Source organism: Myotis brandtii, unplaced genomic scaffold, assembly GCF_000412655.1.
Source record: "Myotis brandtii unplaced genomic scaffold, ASM41265v1 scaffold1037, whole genome shotgun sequence".
In the NCBI taxonomy this organism is placed as follows: domain Eukaryota; kingdom Metazoa; phylum Chordata; class Mammalia; order Chiroptera; family Vespertilionidae; genus Myotis; species Myotis brandtii.
The window spans coordinates 356,878-364,730 of NW_005353483.1; positions in this window are offsets into that span (position 1 = coordinate 356,878).

Sequence of the window (7,853 nt, forward strand, 5' to 3'; positions counted from 1 at the left end):
CTGGTAGAAAAGATATGAGAAAGCTCTCTCTCTCTCTCTCTCTCTCTCTCAACTCTCTCTCCCCTTCTCATGATCTTTTCACCAATTACATCTCTCTTTAGTGTCCATTATCCCTTTGTCCTACCTGTCTTTTGCTTATTTCCATACTAGAGGCCCAATGCATGAAATTCGTGCAAGAATAGGCCTTCCTTTCCCAGCTGCTGGCACCGGCTTCCCTCTGGCACCCAGGACCTGGGCTTCCCTCGAAGCCCCAGCTTCATCTGGAAGGATGTCCGGAAGGACGTCTGGTCTAATTAGCATATTACGCTTTTATTATTATAAATATTAGATTTCTACATCTTCTGCTGTTATCGCTCCTTTTCATCTTCTCTCCCATCCCTTTTATCCCCTTTCCTTTCCCTTCTCTTCTTCTACTACTTTTTCTTTCTCTGGACCCTAGTATTTTAATTTCCAATCTTTCCCTTCCTTCATCTCTTCTTTTCAATTATCTGATCTCATTCTCCACCCAAAGCAGAGTATGTTTATAATCTTATGGAGCAGATTTGAAAGTATTTACTTATTTGCTTTATCCAACATGATGATGTACATTGTTCATAATCTGGGGGAGAAAATATTATTTATACACTTATCAGGCCTTTTTATTAAATGCTATTTTTATTTTTGCTCCATCATCACTGCCCCATAATTTGCAAAGCACTTTTTAGTGAGCATTGGTAATCAATTCAAAATTCATAACAGTGTTAGATTTCAAGAGAAAACTCTGATATTTCTCACTGTGATTAGATTGTTACCTCCTTGTATTTATTCCCCCATGTAACCCCTACCCACATTGTATAAGGATTTGTTTGTGTGACTAGTTGAACATGGTGGAAGTGATGGTCTGTGACTAAAATTAGGTTATAAAAAAATGAGCAACTTCCACATGGCTTACTTGAATCTCTTGCTCTGGGGAAAATCAACCACCATATTGTAAAGACACTCAAACAGCCCTACGGAGAAGTGCACATCATGAAGACCAGAGTCTCCTGTCAACAACCAGCACAGAGGGACCAGCCATGTGAGTGAGCCATCTAGGAAGCAGATCCTCCCGCGCCAGTCAGCCTTTGGTGACTACAACCTCATGAAACTCTCTCCAGCCAGAACATCTAACTAAGCTGCTCCCTAATTTCTCACAAAAACTGTAAGAGAGAAATGTTTATTATTGTCTTAAGCCACTAAGTTTTATGGTAATTTGTTTGTTATGCAGAAATAAGTAACTATTTCTGTACATTGTGGAGACAAAACCAAAACAATTTGTGCATAAACACCTGAAAACAGTTCTTTCTTTACCAGTAACAAATATGCATATGCCAATTTCAGAAAGGAGATTTTGAAATTTTTCTGGAACTTTCTTTTATGCACTCAGCTTAATTCAGCGGTACTTCTGTAATTCTTCTCTTATGAGGGTGGAGAAAATAATATACATAGAATACAATTAATAACTTTTATATCTAACAATCCTAGTTAATTATAAAACAGGCCCCTATGATATCAGAAATGAGATTATCTGTGGAGAGCGGCTACAGTGTTTGGACAGGTTCAAGCCTTGGACTAATGAGAGGGCACAGTCCACTCATGGCCACGTGCAAATCCCAGCTTGGAGGGCAAAGCCCTCCCAGCACAGTTATAGCCAACAGCTATAGTTGTGAGCTTGAACCTATGGTCCGAACATGTGGCCCCACCTGCCTGAGTGATGTGGGCTTGATAGAGTTCAGGTGCATGTAACTGAGTAGATTTGAAACCCACGAGAACATTGTAACCACGCCCTTACTTTGCCTCATGGAATTTGGCTATACGTAAAATAAAGAGACAGCTTACAGGCTGTGGCACTGTCTCTCTCCATCAGAGAGGGCAGTGTCCCACCCAGACCCAGCTTTCTTCTCTTGTCTGTCTTTTCTAATCCTTCACTGCTCCCACTCAGGTTCACCCTTGGCTGTGCTGGCGCGGCACAATTATCAACCCAAAAACCTAAAATATTAAGATATGAAATAGAAAAATAACTCTATACTCTCAAAACAATGCATTTTTATACTGAAATATCTTCTTTTAATTATCCATTATATGGAGCTAAAGAACATTCTTGGTGTTTGTTCTCATTTTGAAGACATTTCTACATTTCCTATTCATAATTATATTTTCAAAAAATTTAACCAAACTAATACTAAACCTTGCTAACTCTTATAAATGGGTATTATTATCTAGCTTCCACCACTGAATTTTTTTCTTAAATTAAAAAAAAAATCTATACTTCTAATGATCCCCCCTTCTATTAGAATGTAATCGAATAATGTTATTAACCTAAAGCTAAAATTGAACACCAAAACGTTCCTCCATATGAAAAACTGAACTCAACTCTACTGTTATATCATTTAATTGAATCTCTAGATTTGCTTTGAGTGCAGAGAGGCTATATTTCTGAATTTTTTGCTAGCAAAGTATCCTGATAGGTATAATGTGATCATCATTTACACGATCCAAGATTAGAATGCCAATAAAAAGGAATTTGATCAACATACCAGCCATGGAATCCGTTAGTATCTTTCCTTTGTAATAATAGCCACACTAGGTTTGTAGTGGCCTGTGAGGATTTTGATGATCTCTACACATTAGATGCTGAGTGGAATTCATTAAATGATTCAACAAACATTTATTGAGCTCTGATTGGGTACCAGGCATTTTCCTAGAGCTTGAGAAGCAGCAATGAACAAGGAGCATCAGTTCTCTGCTTTTATGGTCTGGTAGAGCAATAGCTGGCAGACAGACCAAAGCAGGTAAAATACAAACCAACAGAATCACTTCAGCTGGTAATAAGTGTTGTGGAGAGCATTCAAAGGGTGATGTGCAGGGAAAAAACTTTGTAAGAAGTGGCCAGAGAAGGCGTCTCTCAGGAGGTGATGCTTCTGAAATTCTGGGTCAGAGCAGTCCAGCTGTCGGAAGCATCTGATGACATTGAAACCTTTCTTTGGGTATTATTATTATTATTTTCATACCCCCAAATCCCTAAGATACTGTGAACTTTGTCCAATATATTTTTGCCTATTGATTTACTCTGTGGTCCTCTGGATTGGATCCCAGAAGAGAGATGATCATGTGCAAAGAGTTGATTATCTTCACATGCAACTTAGCAACCTTGGTTAATGAGGAATCCTTTGGTCATATTAGATACCCAATTTATCTGGTTCTGAATTTATCCCTCATGCTCAGGATTTTGAATTAATTTTGAAAAACTGGAGTTACTGGATGTTTATGAAAGGCAAGGCTAGAATCTTAAAGTTCTTTGTTATTCTACTAAAGCTCATTGTTTTCCATCGGCCAGCCTCTTAAATTAACATTATTTTGAAGTCTAGCAGTTCAAAGGCTGCAAAATCAACTGTGATGCCTGGTGTATTTTATAGTCATGTTTCCAAGTACCTGTCCATGCAGTCTCTTAAGACACTGACGATGACAGTTCACAAAGTAGTGATTCTGCCCATAAAGTAGCGGATTTAACCATGACTGGGGTGGGTGGGTGGATGGCGGGGCGGGGCTCTCTCCCCCCCTCAAAGATTTCAGTAAACCCATTTATTTTTTATAGCACAACTTATATTCAGTAAACCCATTTAGATCTGTGACTGTCCAGAGGCCTCCCCACAATTTATGAAAAATTTCTAAACACTTATTCTCAGGGGCTTTTCTCTGCCTCCACTCTTGGGTCCACACCAATTAACGCTGCTCTCCGTGGATCTAGACACGAGCCCAGCCAACCCTTACAAAAGTTTCTACAAAACAAACAAACAAAAAACAAACACTTGCACCAAGTATTTTATCAGTTCAGTAATTTCAGCGAAAAAAAAAAAGCAGGAGAGGAAGAATCACGTGGAGCAGATGCGAGCCGCTCTCCGCCCCCTCCTTGGCCGCAGCCCCTCCCTGCCCAGACGCCGCAGCTGGGAAGTTCCTGCCCAAAAGCTCAGTTCGCCTCAGAAACATTCCGCCCACACCCTAGCCCCTCGGGGGGCTCTCTTCTACTCTCCAGGTCTTATCAGGATGTTTTCCAAAGTTAAGACACTTCCCTTCCGGAGAGGAATTCTGGGGCCAACTGTTAATAAAATAACGCTCCGCCTATTACACGTGCTGCACCGGTGTTCATATTGGGGCCCCTCTCTCTGCTGGAATAGACGGAAGGAGCTTTCATGTATTTGAGCGCTTGGTAAGCCTAACTTTTACCAAAAATAAAATAGTTTAAAAACAAAGTGGAGCCGCAGGGAGGGGTGCTTTGGGGAGAGGAACTAACAAGTGGTTTTCCACATTTGCTCAAAAGGGAGGCTGTTGATCTGTGTGGTTTGTCACCGCTTCCAAAGCCAAGTTACATAAACTTCAGACCTTCTTTCTGTAGGGCTGTATTTTGCTGCAAACTGTGACATGCGTAATGAGCTTCTGATACATTTCTTTCTGATACATTCCTCTATATAACCAGAGGGTTTTGCGTTTTCTGATCCTCCCCCTCCTGAGGGATTGCCACGTAAGATGACATCACAAATTCCTTCGTTTCATTAGAAACAGCCTCTACTTAGGTCAGGTTGTGAGAATTGCTTTTCTGCAGGAAATATATTTAACTGAAAACCACAGAAAATTTCTAAATATAAGGTAGCTTACTGAAACAGCAGGAGCTAGTACCTTCCGATACTTATTTATATGACACAATGAAATTTGATTCTTTTGAAATGGACAAATAGAAGCAAAGGAAAAACTGAGCATCCCTTTTTATGGAAACATTTTGCGGAGATCTTAGGTTTCACATCATTACACGTTCCCTGGCTCAGTTGGATAATGGGCATGTAAACTGTTTTATGCAATTGAGAGGAGTATAATTTTCACATAATTTGGGGGTGTGATTATTATTCAAACACTTATGCATAATTATTATAAACAAACACCCATACAATTAATTCATCCGGGCCTGTATTTCCATGACTAAGCCCCACCCCTATCCTTTCTTGACCCCTGCATGGTCATTTCTTCTGACTCACTTTAATCACGTTTCATCACCACAGTGCTTCTTAATAAGACAATCATTCTTGCCATCTCTCTGTAATGAAATGCTATTCATGAAGCTTGACCTGCACAACCTAAATGATTTCTGCAGTCAGTACCATAGAGTTATTTGTCCCAAATGGACAGTGGATGTTTCTAAAGCAATTCTCCCTAACAAATGCCTAATTTACAAGGCCTTTCAAAGATATTAATACTGTTAGGGATGACTCGCCTAATCAATTTTCTCTCTGCACGCTTGACCATCTCATGAAAAAGCAGGTAACCCAGAGGAAACAAAAATGACAATTTTCTCTGCAAAGCCGTTCAGACCTTCAGTCTTCTGATTTCTGCAACTGAATATCTTCATGTACCCAAGGCCTCTACCTGCTCCGTGAAATCAGGCTCCCAGGGAGGACCACAGAACAATAGGTCACAAGGTAACTAGTGCATGTTCAGAATATAAAGTGACATTTGGAGGTGTGGGATATGTTTTCAAGAAATACACCAGGAATTTATTTTTAGGACAGTGGAGCTTCAAACACTCAACCTGACAATACCTGCAAGGAGAGCATGCTGATTATAATAGTCTTATTTTTGAGAAGTCTGGGGGCCAATGGCAACACACTGGGATTTGTTAAAATGTGGATTCTATTCCATTAAACAGACAGTTATTAAACACCTACTATATACAAGGCTTCCTGAGGCTCACAGATGAGTAAAACAGTTCTTTCCTTCAAGAAAGGCATATCCTCACAGTGAACAGAGAGGGTATTCATCATAAAAACAACCCTGAGTGTTTACCATGTGCCAGGTGTTCCACATGCATTATCTCACATCGTCCTCACAACTGTTCAAAAAAATGATTAGTTGGACACCTGAAATTTGCAAGAAGACAATTTCGGTGATACAAAACTTTATTTAACACCTCATGCAGTTCACGTTCAGAGAAGTGCAAAATGGGGCAGGAGACAAGAAGCTTTATTGGATAAAGAACAAGGAAGAGACAGACAGAAACTATCTGATTGGCTGGGGCCACATAGTTAACCTTGTTTGGGATGAGAAGACCCGAGTTGACTTAGCACTGGGGACTGGCTGACTGAATTTTACTGTGTTTCAGGTCAGGCAGAGCATTTACAGGGACAGGAAAGTTACGGTTTGTTGACCTGACACTTAAGCAGGACCAGCTCCATCTTGGGCCTAGAAACTTGTTTTAACACAGCTTTGAGATAGAAGGACTGTTAATGTCTCCATTTGCAGGTGAGGAAACTGAGAGCTTCAAAAAATGTCCAAGGCCCGGGGAGGGGCGTGTAGGAGGCAGCCAATCAATGGTTCTCTCTCACCCTTGATGCTTCTATCTCTCCCTCTTCCTCTCTGAAATCAATAAAAATATTTATTTGACATAAATAAAAAAATGTCCGAGGACAGAAGAAAGTGGTGAAACCAAAATTCAAATTTTCTGAATGTTCACACATTTCCCCCAGTAGCAAAGTCCAAACCATCTTAACTTCCTACCTTCTTCTTTCCTTACCCTGCTCCCTCCACTAAAGAACAATCCCAGTGGGTAGTCCTATGTTTCAGCAATGTTTGTAGATTTATGACCTAAACTCTTTTCCTGTACAGAGGGGAGGAAGCGACTAGCAGATGTTCCCGTGGTTGACCTTGCACTTGCTCTTACAGTGCCACCTTCAAACAGGGTGAGGAGCAGACCCCATTAGTTGCTGTGGGAGCCAAGACTGCATGGTCACACAGCCTCAGGTCACCATTTGGGTCTGGACTCTCTCTTCCTGTATGGCCTTGGGTACAGTACTGAAGTTCCCACTGCCTGAAGTTCCTTGTAAATAAAACCTAGATAACATATGCCATAGGGCTTTCCTTCAGATTAAACTTTGTTTAAAAAACTGTCAGAGGCACCATAGCACTTTCTTCTCTCTCCCTCCCCCCTCCCTGCCCACCTTAAGTGCTTCTCCCTTGTTCCCTGCAATTGAGGACAGTACCAAGGGGTCTTTCCTCTCTGGTCACACAACCTCTGCTCCATTTTTCCTACTTGGTCCCTCCCTACTATCAAAAGGACTTATCCTCACACTCCCAGAGAATCTGATCTCCACCATGGGGGCTTCCTCCCTTTTCTGCATTTTTTTCCATTTTATCTTTGATAATAGCTTGTATTTGCTTAGCCTCTTTTACAGTCTGATTGGTTGTGTTACCCCAAAACTCATGTTAAAACCTAATGCCCAGCCCAGCCAATGTGGCTCAGTGGTTGAGCATCAATCTATGAACCAAGAGGTCATGGGTTTGATTCCCGGTTAGGGCATATGCCCAGGTTGCAGTCTTGATCCCCAGTAGGGGGTGTGCAGGAGGCAGCCAATCAATGACTCTCTCATCATTGATGTTTCTATCACTCTCTCCCTCTCACTTCCTCTCTAAAATCAATAATCCTATCTAATAAAAGAGAAACATGGTAATTAGCGTATGACCGCTACCCTTCCCATTGGCTAATCAGGGCGATATGCAAATTAACTGCCAGCCAAGATGGCGGCCAGCAGCCAGGCAGCTGGAAGCGAACATGAGGCTTGCTTGCTTCAGTGAAGGAGGACTCCAACGTTCCCCGCCTGCCGCTGCCGGCCTCTGAGCTGGCAGTTTGAAACATTGTAACAAATATAGAAGCTAAACAAAACCCCAGAAACCAGCTTTCAGCCGGCAGGGATCTCAGAGCTGGAGATGATACAGTGTTTCGATTATAGAACCGAAACAAACCAGATACCTGCTTTCAGCAGCAGAGGCCTTGGCCCAGAATAAAAAAAAAA